This window comes from Rhipicephalus sanguineus, chromosome 11 (genome assembly GCF_013339695.2).
Source record: "Rhipicephalus sanguineus isolate Rsan-2018 chromosome 11, BIME_Rsan_1.4, whole genome shotgun sequence".
NCBI classification, from domain to species: domain Eukaryota; kingdom Metazoa; phylum Arthropoda; class Arachnida; order Ixodida; family Ixodidae; genus Rhipicephalus; species Rhipicephalus sanguineus.
The window spans coordinates 26,891,732-26,907,949 of NC_051186.1; the positions used below are offsets into that span (position 1 = coordinate 26,891,732).

Below are 16,218 nucleotides of genomic sequence, written 5' to 3' on the forward strand. Positions count from 1 at the left end.
ATATAGGAACTGCGACGACTGAAAAAAAAAACAAAAAAACAAAACGAAACAGCTGTTCCGGAACACGACGCGTTGAACACATCGGCACATGTACACGGTATAGCGCCCGAAGTACAAATATCGGGGCAATGCTATGCACATAAGTGAGATAGAGCCACGATGGGTAATCGAATGACTTAGTTTACGTAAAGTAAATCTGCAGTAACGGAATGGAACGCGCACCGTGGTAGCTCGGTATTGCGTTGCACTGCTCTGCACGAGGTTGTGCGTTCGATAGCTGCTGCAACGACCACACTTTGATGCAAGGAAACGGTCCTATTGGACGGACGTTAAGGAACACCCCACCCCATTTTCTTTCACTGCTGCGTGCTTCATAATGTGGTTTTTGCACATAAAACTCCAGGAATTAGTAGCGGCGCGAACGAGATGCATGGACATATGGTGAAAGTATATCGCGACTAAAGAGGTCATTATGTCGAACTTCACTGCGGCAGTGTGATGATCCGATCGAGGAGCACTGTCATAAAACGGTTGGGAAAATGAACCAACCGCTGATTTGCTCTCGCGTGGTTGGTCAGATTCGCTCTCCTGGTGACGCAAGTGCAAGTATGACCAATGACACGAAGGCAAGCGATCGGATTTTTGAACCGTCATGAGATAGCGCCCCTGAAATCGGCGACGGGAAGATACCGCACCTTTAGCCGCCGGATGTGCATGGCCGGCCGTTTTGGAAGGACTTATACTGGTTGAGCCGCAACATTAGGACCAGTAATCCGTTCAGAGTGCCCGGGAAGCGCTGTATATAGAACGGAATTGTACCCGCTTCCAGCAACGGCGGCGACGACGACGTTAAGGGGGCGTTGCGCCTAGCGTGTTCTTCCGGGTTTGATATTCGACACCTTCCGGATAGCTTGTGTTCGCCTGTCAGGCCGAGTACGGGAGGGTTCTTCGCTGTCGTGTGAACGGGCGACAGCTGCGGGACATATTTAACGGCACACTAAAGTGAAACAATGATTCCGTTTCGACTGATAAATTGTAGTCCGAATACTCTATAGTGTCGTTAATTTCACAATCATAGGCTCATAAATGGTAGAAAAGATCAAGGCGTAAGCTTAATTTTTAAACATCGCACCGAAATCTGCGCACGTGACGTCACGGATTTCAAAACACTGGCTCAACGAACTTTTCTGAAGCTTGGAAGGCTGTCTATGGCCCGCTCAGAGGACAATCTACTTCATATTTGCCGATTAGGAACTACGTAGGCGCTACTAGACGTCAAAACCTAAGACGTCATGGCGTCGGCAGCTTCATTTTCTTTTTTGCGCGTTTTCTCGCTTACCCAGAGTCTTTCGTGACAAGCGTGACGATTCTCTTTAGCGTCTCTTTAAGCGGAACGTTAGCCGTAAGGTTGCATGTTTATTTTTGACTCTGGACAAGATTGCAGGACCGACTGCGGCTTGGTGTCGCTCTTACGAAGTCCTTTGCCCTACGCTGTCCTCGCTACAGCGCGCGCAGGAGGCAGTCACTCTTGACCGCGATGGCCCGTCTTTTCGAAGACCACCTTCAGTACAGACTCGCCTGAAATAGAGTCGTCACACCACAAGTCAGCCAATACATTCTGCAAGTTCTAACTCTTGCCTGTCTCTCTATATCGAGAAAGTGTTTCCCTTGTAGCTTTTTGCTGGGCAAGTCGCTGGTCGCTTATCCGCAGACCCGACGAAATGCCTGCATTAAGAGGCAAACGTTAAATGAGGCCATGGCTGTTACGCCTAGCTGTGCTAAGACCACCTCGCTCTTCGATTGAATGAAAGATAGTAATTAATAAATACGTCCGGCCTCCATGGCGTATATTCCGTTACAGCTGGTGGCATCGTTTGTCAAGAATGGACCTAGGGTAGGGGAAAGCAGCAGCAACACTGACAGTGTCTTCCTGGGATGCTTTCTGTAATGCTGCATTCAACTGTATTCGACGCCGTGTGTCTCATTTGGCAAGTGTACAAGTGCACGTTTCTACGAGCTTGCAGAGTGAATCGACATAGCGAGCACTCGCCCCAGCAAAGGTTATGCAGTGTATTTAAAGGGCCAAGATGAGCTTACTCTGCCATAAAGTATCCTATGCCCATAGACGGCTCCGCGCAAGTGAGAAGCTGCGTAAATGCTTATAATATATATTATTTCGGACATTAAAGTCTATTTTCACAATGGCGCACGTACTGACATCGACACTAGCTTGACGTCAGGCTAAAGTGTCAATTCTGGTGACTTCACGCACCATTATGGCTAGTTGTGATAACGTCAGGTACAAAAACATTCAAAATGGCCGTTTGTGCGCCACCAACGGAGGCACGGAGCGAAGTTGCCGTGGAAACGTTACATGTTACGCGAGCACGTAACGAGAAGCTCATAACCGTATTGTGACGTCAGGGTACAGTAGGAACCGAAACTAGCTTTTAAAAACATACTGTAATTACTTCTTCAAAGTGCACTCACGCTTACCAGTACATTTTCTAGGCTCTTGAGGGCTTGACCTTTCATTTCACGCAAAAAAAAAAAAAAAAAAAAAAAAAACTGAAAATTTTTGTGTCAGTACCCCTTTAGGAACGAACCGTACTGTGCTGTCGACTTGCATTATTTCCTTTCCAAGAATATCGGTTAGTTTTTTCGTGCGTTGTCAGAGAGGTCAGCCCGTTTCTCTTGTGTCCACCTCAACTCCGCTCACGGCATAATGGTATACTCGGTCGTCAGCCGTCGATGCCCTTTCGCTCCGTGCCTGTACGCCGGACGTTGCTCACAGTGTAGCCGCGCCGACTACTGCGGCCCTTTTTGTTTTTACCTTTTTTTCTACGATACGTGAGTATTACCCAACAAAAGACAATGCCGGCAACAAAAAAAAGTACAAGGACGAGATGGGTTCACGCCCGTGCGCGGGCATTCGTTCTGTTCCATTGTTTGACGGCCTTCGTTGCGCACTCGCATTTTTCTTTTCTTTTTTTCCTCCGCGGATAGTGCCATGTGTAGGCATCGGGGTCTTCGTTCTCGTGGACGTTGCGGTGGCATTGTGTCCAGTGCAGTGTCTCTTGTGAGTAGTAGTAGTAGTAATAAAAAAGGGGCTTAGAAAGGCTCGAGGTGCTAGAGCAGACGGGCTGAAAACAAATGGCGTAGCAGTACTGCCCTCATTCGTTGTCTGTACTGTCGTGTCATCTCTCAAGTACGCCTATATAGAGGGCGCGAGTTCGTGGAACACGGTCTGGATTTGAGATGTCACAACTTTACGCCATCGTCTCCTGCACACAGCGGTTGTGAATTCGACCGGTGGACCCTCATGACGTCGCATTCTTCTTTTTTTATCTGAATAGGGAGCTGTAACAAGAAATCCCGTTTGTGAAGATTCGGTGCACGTTACAACACGTGGTGTCGCGTAAGTAAATGTCGTAAGCTGTCCAGGACCGTTGCAGCGTATCGAGATAATACAGTTATAGTTTAGCGGGCTTAGCGGGATAGCAGGACTAGCGGAGCAGAAGGATCGAAATGCGCATGCGCAGTACGGTAAACGAGCCGTAGCGTTTACTGTACGCACGCTATTTTTCAGATTTAGCGTTAGCGTGTTTGCGTGGTTAGGTAGTGTACGTGAAACGTGGCAACGGTTTCGCATGCCAGCTTCGAACTGAATTTAGCGTTAATGTGGACGGATCCACTTCTTTCGTAGCAAACGACGGCGTAAAATGGCTGCGCTTGCGTTCAGGTAGCTTCGACGACCGAGTAGCACGGACAAGTTTTTGAGATCGCTTCCCATTTCGAACTTCCCGTGGCCTAACTAGAAAGTCGGTGTAAACAAATCTGCAGCATAAAAATTTGCGCTTTTGGTGCGTGGTTCATATATATTTACTTTCATTGTTACTAAAAAAAAGTAATATTGCTGCGTGCGGGGATACAGGCGAGCGGTCTGTTTTTTTTTTTCGCATTTTTTAACGCACTCACCCTCCGTTAGGTGACGCCACCGTCACAGCTTGGGCGCGAAAACTCTATGCCGCTAAACTAAAACTCGCTGTCCGCAACGAACGTTCTTGGCACGGTAACGCTATACCCTTAATCCCCGCTATCACGCTAACGCTAAACTATGTATAATAGCTGTGGAAGTTAGCGTGGAAGCTTGGACGTGTTGGCAGTCCGTTACAAAACAAAATAAACGGGCAGAAGAAAGTTCGACAGACGCAAAGCACTGACTCAGCAGTTCTCGTTGTAAGTCCGTGTGTCGGTATTTCTTGTTCCCCGTTTATTTCGCGCTGCATTTGTTTTGCCTCAGCACGCTTAGATTGCAGATACACTACCACCCTAGTAAGTCAGATGTACGCTACGTAGATACCTTGATGGCGTGTGATATGTAGTGCGTATCCGAGTACGGTTAAATGCCAAGAGATATAGCGTGATGTTAGCACAGCCAGATAATGGCGTTTGTCGTCTCTGTTGCTTGGCTTTTGCGCTGCTGTTCATCACGGACATTCTAGTGCAAGGAAACCGTCGTCGAAATCTAGAGCGCATTTCTAGGCTTCGCTGCTGTTTCAGCTGCTCGTAAAGCGCAGCCTTATAACGCGACCTTGTTCGGGCTACGGGGAAATGCCCCGTGATTCATTCTGGCTGTCTGTTAATGTCTCCGAGTGTCTGCGCTGTACGCCTGTTGTCCTATAGCTGCATATATCGCTGCACTTATCTACTCATTGGGCAGTGCGTTTGGCGTCAGACGAAATGTCTCTTTGTAGCGTTTGCCTACGCAATTAGCGCGGCCTCCGCGTAAGTGCGTCCGGTAGAAACACCCTCAGTGATGTGAAATTGCGTCACAAGGAAGTGTCATTAGCGTTTTACTGTGTGTGTGTGTGGGGGGGGGGGGGGGGGGTGTTATAGCATTTTTCGAACGCTTCAGGGCGGCCCGGCGTCGACCTACTGCACTATAGCTATACGGACATTGGCCGCAATTCCGGAGATTGTAGAATGAGAATGGCACATCTGTGCAAAAATTCACGTGACACTGTTACCAATAGGTTCAGTGGCGCTTTAAACACGCTCTCGATTCTCTGTCATTTGGACGCAATAAGAAAAACGTAAAGGGGCTTTCGTGACGCTTGTGTGTCACGCGACTTGCTTACGATTCCTGATACGTACACTCTAAGAAAAGATCGAGTAAAAAGGGTGTCTTTTTGTCCCACGACAATAATCGTCATCTGGCTTGCTTGCGTTTCTTGAAAACTCGGCGCCGGCCACTTTCCTATTAAGAATGCTATGTCACGCTGATAGCGCGCATGTCGTTCGTGACCAGAAAGTGCCGGGCGCGCGGCGATAGTGCATTGATGAAGCAGCTGGGTTCACTTCGGTTGCCTTCGGTGTCTCAAGCTGTCCACAGCATGTACTACAGTGCTGCCTCTTTCCATTCAACTCTTCGGTTTACAGCCGACGCCACGCTACGCTGCGCTAAAACTGCACGAACGACCACGTTATCAGGAAGCTTGTTACGCTCAGCGCCGCTAAGTGTCGCCACTTGTGCCGCCGCGACTCACGCAGCAGAGCGCGATAGTTGTAACGATGGTGTTGGCGTGACTCGGCGCGACGCTCTTTCGCAATGCGCACAAGGTAACAAGTTCATCATATAAAGTCGTCAACGGCGTCATGGTGATAACCGTAGTTCCTGCAGGACTTGCTGTATTGCTTTTTGCCCTATTCCTATTCTTGTCTTTCTTTCTCAGACGCTGTTGAACCGCAACAGGAGGGCACGTTTTAAAGATACTGCGCCCGTCAGATATATTTCCTCGAAAGCTTATGAGCACACACGGCATGATTTACAGAAAATACAAAATCCTGGGCTACGGAAACGTAAAGCTGCAGGCTTGGTGGGACGGCCTAGTTGCGCCATTGTACCCACGTGAAGAGGCAGGTCTGTCATTACACTAACTAATGTACTCTACTTACTGGCCAACGTAAAAATTGGTTATAATCCCGTGTTAAGGTGCGTTTCTTTTTTTTGTATATTGTCCTTCGGTAGAGACGCCAAATGCAGTGAAAAGGCTTATGCGCGTGTGCGTATCCCACTGGTGGCAAGTTGTTTTTTCGTCCACTTTCGTTTCACTTTGTCTCATATTTACTCAGAGCGAGTTAGAACGCGCAAATAACGTTCCTTCATTGGCTTTGTAATGGTTTCTCCATATACCAAAGACGGGCACGTCCATCTATTCGCCTTCTTTTGTTCACTTGTGACGAGTTGTGGTTGCAGAAAGCGCCACAAGATGCTGCAACCAGCGTAGGTAGTGCCTTCAACGGCTCTGGTTACCCGATATTCTGGAAACATCAATACATTTACGGACAAGCTAAACTCTCTGATATACAACAGGCGTGTTTCAGTCGCCGTGAACTCGCTGCGCTTCGCTCGCCGCGAGTGAGGGGAGAGAGATACTTGGCAGGCGCGTATTAGTGCAGGAGAGGGCGATACTATGCAGCTATTTCCTACAGCGACCGCTGTGCGAGCCGGCGGTCGGCCCATTAGTGCCTTGCCGGAATTCCTGTGTGTCGCCAGAGGCCGAACGAACGACGCACGCCAATGGTCGCTCTCCTGAGCGAAGGAAAAAGAAAAGCCTAATGTCAGTTTCCGCATGCAAAAGGAGTCTTCTAAAGTAATGGAGGCCAAAGAGAGGCCTTTACATTCAGTTATCGCGACAGCGCAAGGGTGTCCCTGTTTTGTTGGAGGCACTGCACCGCTGTCGCCGCTGCACTTACATTATTTCACTACAGGTTCTTCTTAACTGGTGGAACTTTAGTGACATCAGTGTCTTTGAGAGTGGATTCTTTCTTCGGTGGAGTTCATCGTCTTCAATCCAGTTTCACTGTCCACATACGTTTTACGGCTATCACATGTGTTGGACGCTGCTGCCTCGATCGTTCAGACCAAATACAAAACACGAGAGAAAGCAGAAACCGGTTTTGCCAGCGCTTCGTGCGTAGCAGCGCTTTCATTCTGTATAGGTTTTAAGAATTAAGTGACGCACATTTGCGTACTATACTTATTTAGCAGAACCCAAGCGGAACGGTATCAAGGGTGTAGTTGCCATGGCGTGGGGCTCTTCTTGCACGTTGGCACTTGCTGCTAGCGTTCAAAACGTCCGGTGTTATTGAGGCAGGAAGTGGGTTAGTCGAACCGCCCCCTTTCCCTTTCCTCCTCGCACCCCTCCGTTTCTTCTCTCTCCTTAATGGTGGGCTCTTTCGCACTCGTTGCGCAAGTAACGCCTTCTCTTTCTGTTTCGCTCTTCGCACCATCATTACTGGATTGCTTCACAGTCGCGAAGCCGGCGGAAAAGAAACAAGAGCGGCGTTGCTTGGTGCGAGACCTTGGAAAGCTCGGCTCTTTCTGAATCTTTTATTTCTTCCTGGCTCTGAGTGCTAGCCCGTTGTCTCTTTGCTTTTCATGGTTGTCGGTCCGCAGTTTTCACTGTCCGCTGACTATGGCTAATGATCTATGATAGGCGGGCTTTCTTCCGCTTGCCACCCCGTTTATTTCGTTCTTTCACGTGATCGTTTTCTCTTTCCGTTCGTCTCTATGTACAGGTGCACTTGTGAGCTTAAGTCTTCCGCTGACGAGGGCTACGCATGTTGCGAATGCGATGGGCACCTTGCGTGTGACTTGGCTGTACTTCTGAAAGAAGACTACGTCTTTCTTTTCGTTCAGCCGAATAACGTCATGTGTCGAGCTTTCAGTTTTGGTGCCCTCATCCCGTTGGTCTACCGGTGCAGCCAAAAAGCCTTACTACATGTCGCTTTGTGCTATATGTAGTTTCTGTCAGTTCGTGATGGATTGACCTGCTCTTGCAGACTGGCATGATATAGCGCGGTCCAGCTCGACGACTCGAGCGTTACATTTCTCGGTTCTGCTCGTCACCGTGCATTCGCGCTGCTTAGAACGCAGTGGAATTATCTTGAACGAAAGGTCAGCGAGGAGAGAGTGAGGAAGGAGGTGGAAAGGGCACGCTCATGTTAAGTCTATTCATGTGACCGATATATATTCACTGTGATATACAAGAAATGGTTCCATGCTGGGGAAGTTTCTTTGGCTTTTGTATTTGATCGAGTGACATTTTACTTAAAGGGGTACTGACACAAAATTTCGCGGCCGAGGTAGCCTGCGGGATCGACTCCCGTGAACATGCGTATATCATGTGCAAAATATCAACAGCGAATATTCGCAACTTCCAGGTACCGTGGCGCCGCCGAGCGGTGGCCGCCGGAAGCTCTGTTGAGATTACTGAAATGTTGGAGCCGCTTGAGTCAGCGAATGTTGTCACTTGTTTTGTCTCGTTTGGGGTCGTTTTGCGACGGTGTGCACGGCTCGATACGTGACACTTTCGGTTCCTCAATGTGAACGGAAAATAAAAGAAAAAGGCAACTGATTTTACTGTGGGCCTCGGTGCTCACAGCGTACAGCGGAAGGCAAAGCAAAAGCCTCCCCTTCAGATTAGCGCCTCGAAAAGCCGTGAGTGGTTAAGCGGGCTAAACTTCGCAAGCAAATAACCAAGACCCACGAATGTATGCAGAATCCCATTTTGTGTTTGAGTATATGTCTACTACCTCATATCACCTTTCTCGCGCTTCGTTCCTCCGCTCGACACAGTCGCTGTGCAGACAGTACCAGAACTGATAAGGAATGCGTTCCGCCTCTGGAATATAATGAAAAGTCCGCTTTCAAAGCGTCCATTGCACCATTCCACGTCTGAAGTGGCTGTGAAGTGCCTCCGTGACCTTCACATCTCCAGCTCTTTTTGTTTTGTATTACTTGATGATGGCACTGTTTTTCCGTCCCTGTCCCGTACGATGGTACTTATTGCACTTCTCATAAACACCGAAAGCGTAGGATGATAACAGAAACGTCCCTTCTTAAACGTGAAAATTGCGTCTTGCGCTGGTTTCATTCGCTGCTTGTCGGCCCATTGTGGCATTCCGCTGGTTTTTTTTTTCTCTTTTTTACTAAGAAAGCGCAATAAAATCGTATTTCCGATAATCGCACATGCCTCAAGTGGTTCTTGTGCTTCGTTCTCGAAGGGCAACACATTTTTTTTTCGTTTACTTACATTACTTCGTGCTTTGAAGGGAGCTGAGCTAGCTACGCGGCAGAATGCAATGCAAGCAAAAATGAGATAAAGCATGTCTCCGAGAATGTCTCTGATATTACTGAGACATCTTTACTGAGTCTCCTACTACCATACCGTGCTAACAACACAGCGGGGGTTGCAACGCGCGATTAAGCGCCGCAAGCAACGCGACCAGTGTGTTTGCTTTATTTACAATTGTGTGCATATTTATCTTCCTAATGAGGTTCCAATCACGTACCCGACATTCGTTTACTTATTATAATATGTCACCGCAACCCTGCTCTCACTAAAACATAAAACGGGGTGCAGCCGAAGCGCAAAGAACTGAACTCTTCGCCAAACATGTACGTTCCTAAATCGTCTGCAGCGGGCCGATAATCTCAACGACCGCCATGTTGGATGTACGGTCGCGCCACCTATAGGCCGTGAAAGTTGCGAATAGCTTGGAAGGCACTTTAAATGAATTTTGAAGTTCGCGTGAGCGATCGACACCCGACCCTTGGTGACTCCCTACTTCCCTCGCGTGACCACGCTGCAAGAAGTTATGGTGACGTTATAGCTATAGTCGCAATTTTTTTTTTTTTTTTTTGCCGCCTTGGCTCCAGCACGGAAGTACGTCGCGGTTCTTTGTTCTGACGTGATCGAGCGCTGCACCCGCTAGGTGGTGTTAGTTGCACCCGGAAGCTTGAAACCGATACTGACACTGCTCGGTAATGAGGAGCCTGTCATTAATAATCTGTCGCGCGCTGCAGCAAACGATGTACCGTGTTATGTATGACTAACAGGCCCCCAGTAACACATTGCAGCTAAAAAAAAAAAAAAAAACGCCAGGTCAAAATTTTTGTGTCAGCCCTTTCAGTAAAGAAACCAACTTGAAGATAGCTCGTTTCACATTACAATCGTTCCTTCTGGAATATCTTTGCGTGAATGCATATGATAATATTACAATGACCCATAAAATGTGGAACGCCGTATAACGGAAAGGAATAGCAAAATGTACTCTCGTTCGTTGGGGAAAGAAAGAAGCACGTTGTCTAAGGTTACGTAGTTAAACGCCACGTTTCTTCCGTATGCGTATTTTGTGTCTGTTCTGCGCAATGGGCAATCAGCTCGTAAATTTAACGACTGTGTCGCAAGCCCGGCGCCGTTGTTTACCGCGCGGAATTGTCCCGCTGACGGGAAATGAGAACGAGAGAGAGAGAGAACGGAACCGCGCCGGTGAAATTCTTTTTGCGCAACAGCAATCCAGGAATCCTGAGCGCTCTGTAGTCCCGGCGCAGCCGCATATTAGACATTGTTTCAAAGTGCGCCGTTAGCTGAAAAACACGCTTTTGACGCGGTCAGCCAGAATTCAGTCGTCGTTGCTGCGGGGTCGTTTTCATTTTTTCATAACGCCACAATATTGCGCACGTGACCAGTGCACTTGCATTGGCGTGGAGCACCGTGTTGTAACAGTTTCGTCGTTTCATTAACTTTCTTTAAAACTGGACTATCGTTGGGCCGTGTTTTGGAAATGCAGCCTCTGCTATTTTCGGTGTTACACTTACATTCGCGGATAAGAATCCTTGTTCAAAAAAAGTTGGAGAGCGAGGCATATGGAAAGGTGCTACTTCGAATGCACTTCATACGTCTGCGAACGTATTTTCTAGAGCTGGTGATATCATCATGTGCACCAACGCGACCGTATTTATATCCCTCTCAAGTGGCTTTCGTTAATATTCATTATTGTATTCTGATGGCCTAAACCAGGTATATAGGAACGTGTAAGGGATCCAATATTTATGTGTTTAATGTCAGATGCACTTTTATCCATCGGGCGCTCGCCGGCCAACTGGTGGAACGAGAGAGAGAAGGAAAGACGGGGGTCAGCCAGACGCGCATCCGCTTTACTACCCAGCAATTAATTGGGGAAAGGGGGACGCCAAGCTTAGCAACTGACCTCTGCGGACCTCTGTGACAACCCGCCGCGGCGGTGTAGTGGTTATGGAGCTCGAATGCTGAACCGAAGGTCGCGGGATCAAATCTCGGCCATGGCGGCCGCATTTCGATGGAGGCGAAATGCTAGAGGCCCGTGTACTTAGATTTAGGTGCACCTTAAAGAACAGCAGTTCGTCAAAATTTCCGGAGCCCTCCGCTGCGTCGCCCCTCATAATTATATCGTGGTAAACCCAACAGTTATTATTACTATTAGACCTCGGTGACAGTGACAAAGTGTGCTGTTATATGCACTCTCGGATGAAGCGCCACTGTAACCAAATGACACAAATTGATAACCCGCTAAAAAGAGGCTAAAGTGCACGGCGTTATTTTACTGTGTACAGACTGAAGGGAGAGAATTCTCTCGCATGTATAGTAATTTTAATGTACTTTTCGTTCGGCACAAAAGGCGGCCCCAGCAATCGTTGTTTGTACAAATCCCACGTCATTTCCGGTTCTTTTTGCGCATAGTGATTGATTTGGACGCAGCCTCGCCGCCGTTATCGCCGCTATCGGTCAGTGGACGCTACGCATGTTAAACCGAGAGTGCAAAATAAGATGGGTCGTTGCGTACTGGCTTATAATCGGGACTCGTTATTGAAACGGTCGCTTCGCTTTTCTTTTTTTCTTTTTTCTGATAGCTCGCGCCTGCAATCTTTGTGCAACATCCGAATTAGGCAACTTTCAAGCTCTGTTGCGACTGGATCTCCTTGTCTGCTTTGCACGACTGCTAGCCAAGCTCTTTGTTATGGGCACTTTTCGGTCGTCATATGCGGCGATGCTTCCCGCTCACTCTTTTAGATTTTGTGGATTGTCGTGTCCGTATAGTTCTCTATATTTGTGACGCACACGTCCCGCAATACTTTGGCATTGTCTTTACGTTCCTTCTACGTACGACGTTGTCTATAGAGCCCCGTACATCGAACCGACGACATTATTTTCCATGGAACCGATGACATTCGTTTTCGTTCCGTCACATTCGTCGCATTGACGGGTGACGAAGTTGAGAAAAATCCACGAGGTGTCGCTGAAGGTAACGTTTCGGCATGCGTCTTTTTCAAGGCTGCACTTTTCAACCTTGAAGAATACAAGCCCGCTTGTCGAAACGTTGGCTGCAGCGACACCTCGTGGTCCGAGGATTGTTCATTTTCCCCTTGAACTTGTATACCTTATTTGGAGAGGCCAAGCTGTGCTTCGAAGGAGCGTCGTGTCTCGCTTTCGGGAACATTAGACAGCTGGGTTCCGCAACCTTGCTCGGCGTCAGACTTCTCTGTCCACGGTGTTTCTCAATTGTTACTGAAAGGACGCAAAGAATGCATTGAACGTCGGTTGCGGAATAGAAAATGTGATGAGAAGAAAAGGGGCGCGCTGCTTGCGAAATGCTCGATGAATTTGCAGTGAGCGGCTCTGCTTTTTTTTTTCTTTTTTCTTAATTTCAGCTATAGGCTTCTTTTGTCGATCGTTGCATGACTCATGCAACGGCTGCTATCTCCATTTTCCTTTATTGTTACGAATGGCTCTCGACTTCTCTGATTTCTTTGTTGGGCTCCGGCGGTATACGAATACAGCCGTACACCTTCTCGACGGCGTCTTCCTCGAGTCTGTGCTTTGTGAGGTGCACGCGAACTCGCCGTACAGCAGTCGCACTCGTAGTGGCTTACACTATACGCACCGTCCTGCTGCGGCATGCAACGGCGCGGCTTCGATTGCCCGGATGCGAAGGCAGGGCAATCGGCCTTCGTATCCGGGCAAGGCCGAACACTTCGAAAGTGGCACCGTATGTACGCTGCCACTTTTCAAGTGTTCGTGTTGTCAACTCAATGCCGTCAGACCTCAGCGTATGTTTGTTGAGATATACTGCAGAGTTTGCCCGTAAAGTAATGAAACTAGGTCTGGTAATATATATATATATATATATATATATATATATATATATAATATTGACGCGATCGGTGAATATTGTTACAGCCGTCCGTAGTTTTTGTGTGGTATGTGAGGGACGAGAGAGGTGAAGAGGAAGACGACGAGCCTTTGCAACGTGGGAATCGTGCTGTAATCGGTGTATAGGCGCCCAAGGAAACTATTCTGAACAAATTAAGCATTCGGCAGCGATCGGGGGGAACAATAAATTCATTTTACCAGACCCAGTCTCATTACTTTATGGACAGACCCTGTAGTATATCGACACAGCCGAGCTATTGGATGTTTTCCAATAGCATAGGCGGCCATGTGCTTAAGCCTTGTTCAGGCGCATCACACTTTCGACACCGGCCGTAGGCATAACGCCGTGAGTGTGAGGTTTCGTAAGCGTGCAACATTTCTGCGAAGGAAATATGATTACCACATTTCTCCTTGCACGATGCATGTCAGCGTGATGTATAACTTATGAAACTAATAAGCCTGCTGGTATGGCTCGATTGCCCGGGTTGCCAAGAAACGGACGTCCTTACATAATCCTTAGCATGTCGTACGGCTGAGCAGAAAGTTCTCGCGTTTTTTTTTATGCTAATGTTACGTAATGCGTTTATTACTTCGCGCGTCGGAATGAAAGGTGCCGTCTATGTGAACTCCTTATCTTCGACGGAAACAAAAATATACAGCGTTTGAGGCGCACTTTTCAGTACGTAGATTGAAAGGCTGGATTACAGGGGAATGCGTGGCACGTCTGAGTTCGAGTATAGATGCTTAATTTTCAGGAAACTATGTGCAATTTTAAAATGCTTGGAACGACGTGCATGCAAGTATATGCTGCGCATGTTTGCTGCCGAATGGGTGGCAGTTTGATTTCATGTTTCTTTGTGTGTTTTTTCTTTCTTGCATGTCCTCACAGCACCCAAACCAACAGCAATGAAGCTGCTGCCGCTCCGTAACTTGAGATTAGTCATGACAGAGACTCTGAAGAAGGTATAAAATCGCTCTCCCTTGCGTTTTTTTCTTTTTCCATTGAACTAACCGTGTTGCCGTTTTTTTTTAAATGCAACTGACCTTGTCGCTTCCTCTTTCTGCTTATTTTGACTCTGGATTCACACGCCCTGGCATTCGTGGATTATTCTTGGCTTTGTTTGTTACGTGCAGCAGCGTTGCTGTCGTGATTCCTTCGGCGGCTTTGTCGATTTGCTTTCTTCCGTATTGTGTTCTTTTTTTTTTTAACCGTGCATGTGTTTTGTACGAATACGCACAACACATTGTCGTCATCATCGCCCTAAAAGTAGCCTCTCTTTTTTTTCAGACTGATGACGATCACGATTCCGGAACTGAGTCAGACGACGAAAGTGCAGAAATCGAGGAACTCCAGAAATGTAAGTGAACGACATGCGTTGTTCTCAGGCTTGCATTTGGGACTGTCCTATTATTTTCAAAATAACACCTGTGTTTGTTGATATCTGCGTCGAGAGTTCGTCCTGCAGTCCAAGTGAAGTTAGGTGAATGATCGCATGAGGCATAACTAGCTTCACATAATAGGCCTTGCAGAATGCGCTACCGAACATTCGTTCTAACGGCCTTGTCATTCCAAAGAATCTATATTTGCCAACTTTTAGGAGCTGGCTCGTTAGGTTCTTAAGCTGGGGCAATGTCCCGTGCCGTAAGCGTAACCTTAGTTCCAGAGGCGACCGCTACAGGCGCAGCTCGCGCGAATGAGAAGTCTTGTTTCTCTTGTTCTTCGAGCGCCTTGATGATGACATTTAACACAGGCAAAACCACATTTCCTCGATTTCCTCAACCACACGTTCGGCCACAGATGCAAGGTCTGCGGCCACTTGTGGTTCGACAACAACCTGACCACAATCGCTACTATAACAACGTGTCACATTTTTATTTGACAGTAAAGGAATTGTACGGAGCATTCACGGTTTACCCGATTATCTCCGAGCCAGCTCCTCAACCATCATTCACTTGTGGATATGGCGTGATTTTTTTAAAATTCAGCGAAAGCCTCGAAAAAGTTCCTCCTTTCGTAATTGAAATGGTTGGTTTATGGGGGTTTAACGCCCCAAAGCGACTCGCCGTAGTCGAGGCTAATTTCGACCTCCCGGGTTATTTCTTTAACGTGCACTCACAGGGCACCGCGGGCCTCTGGCATTTCGCCTCCTACGAACTGCGGAGAGGGTCGAACCCGCGTGTTTGTGGTCAGCAGCCGAGCACCGTAAACTCTGAGCCGCCGCGGCCGCCTCCGTAATTGAAATGAGGGACCGCAGTTGGCTGGCTCATATGCAGAAATATGCCGTGTGCGTATTTACCCCAGTGCCTTGAAAGGTTCTCGTCGACTGTGACTCGTGTTTCTGTTTTATGTCAGTACATTTGGCTGTCCGCGTGACGCTTTCTTCAGGCCCCTGAGGCTATTCTTCGTCTCGTTATCAATTGTCGAACGCGGATTGACCATTTGCTGTTTAAAACAAAATCCTCTGAGGCTTCCTGCCCTGCTCGCATGGATAGCTAGCTGGTAAGAGAGGCAACGGCTAGCAAGTAGGTTGCACCCCAACAGAAGTCGAGAGATTTTAAAGGCTTTCCTTCTGTAATTAATGCCAATTCTACAAATAATTTTCTTCATTGTTTATCCATGGAACAGTAAATTGACAAATCGCGTGACCAGAAGTTTCTTGGGGTGCGAGCTCACTGCCGTTGTAGCATACACGTAATCGTCTATATGCGTATTTTATCGCGTCTACTGCCGAGCCTCTGGCTATGACGATTGGCAATTCTTTTTTTTTTTTAGGCAGATTTATTTCCGGTTTATGCAATCATTTAATGGGTTAGCGATAGAAAATGCCGCGTTGAGTGATGCGTAAACCAAAGGCCATCGAAAACGTGGTTCGTCTTGTGCGCACACACGAAGGCATCTTAGCCGGCTACAAACGCCCAAGGACGAAAACAACAAAAACAGAAAACAAAGCCGGTATCTACCTTCATTTTTTTTTTGGCGCTTTCTTTTTTTCCCTTCGGAGTTCCGTCCGTGTCGAAACCTGTTATGCCACGTGTGCTGCGGCGGATGTCGGCCGAACTAGCCAGTTTAACTCCTCCCCCTTTCCGCCATTGCTCATCGTGCACTTCTTACCCACTCTTGCTTCTGGTAGCTTTATTTTCCTGCTTCATCTCTTCGCGCCCGATCTGCGGGCGTTGC

At 47.8% G+C, this 16,218-nt stretch overlaps 1 pseudogene; it reads left to right on the top strand.

The window, feature by feature from the left end:
- The window catches only part of LOC119373823 (uncharacterized), a 110,621-nt pseudogene that overhangs the window by 8,098 nt on the left and 86,305 nt on the right, over positions 1–16,218 (top strand).